The sequence below is a fragment of the Fukomys damarensis genome, unplaced genomic scaffold (assembly GCF_012274545.1).
Source record: "Fukomys damarensis isolate Sample0158 unplaced genomic scaffold, DMR_v1.0_HiC HiC_scaffold_16, whole genome shotgun sequence".
Taxonomy (NCBI): Eukaryota; Metazoa; Chordata; class Mammalia; order Rodentia; family Bathyergidae; genus Fukomys; species Fukomys damarensis.
Window position 1 is genome coordinate 108,290,968 of NW_022900928.1, and position 794 is coordinate 108,291,761.

Here is a 794-nt window from a genome sequence, read left to right on the forward strand (position 1 = left end):
TGTATTGTTTTTAATATCGTTTTAATCTTTGCTTTTCCATATATTACTTCAAGTTAAAGGTGATTTCAAATATGCTGTTTAACATGTCTCAGGCAGGGTGCTAAATAATTCATGTAATTCACCCCATTTAATCCTTGCAACAAATAGATGAAGAAATGGGTACCAAAATGACTTGCTGGGGCCGAGGATTAGCTCAGTGGTTCGGTGGCCTGCCTCACAAGCACAAGGACCCGAGTTCGATCCCCAGTACCACAAAAAAAAAAAAAAAAAAAAAAGACTTGCTCAAAGTTATGTAGTCCATGGAAATGGTAGAAATAAAAATTTTTACATATCATGATGACTAATAATGATTGGGTAATATGATGTTATAGAAAATTGCTAAAGGTAGATTTTAAGAGTTTTCATTCTAAAAAACAGTAATGAAGGAATGTAGGTAATAGTTTGATTTAACCATTCTACAATGTATATAATTTTTACTTGTCAAGTAAAAAATTACTTAAAAACAAAAATTTCTCCTGAATCAATGAATTAGAAAACCCTGATTTTTAAAAAAGATGATGCTTATTTTGTGGTGTTGGGGCCTTTGCATGTGCTAGGCAACAGCTCTACTACTTTATACCCTCAGCCCATAAAGTTGCACTTCTAGTGTTTTAGAACATTGCCAAGCATCCCTATTACCAAGCTTACTCATTTCTCCTTCCATTTTCCATCCATACAGCCATTCAACAAACATCAAATTTCTGAATTGAAGATACTTTTGCAATATTCAACATATTTCTACAGAGCCAAACTCA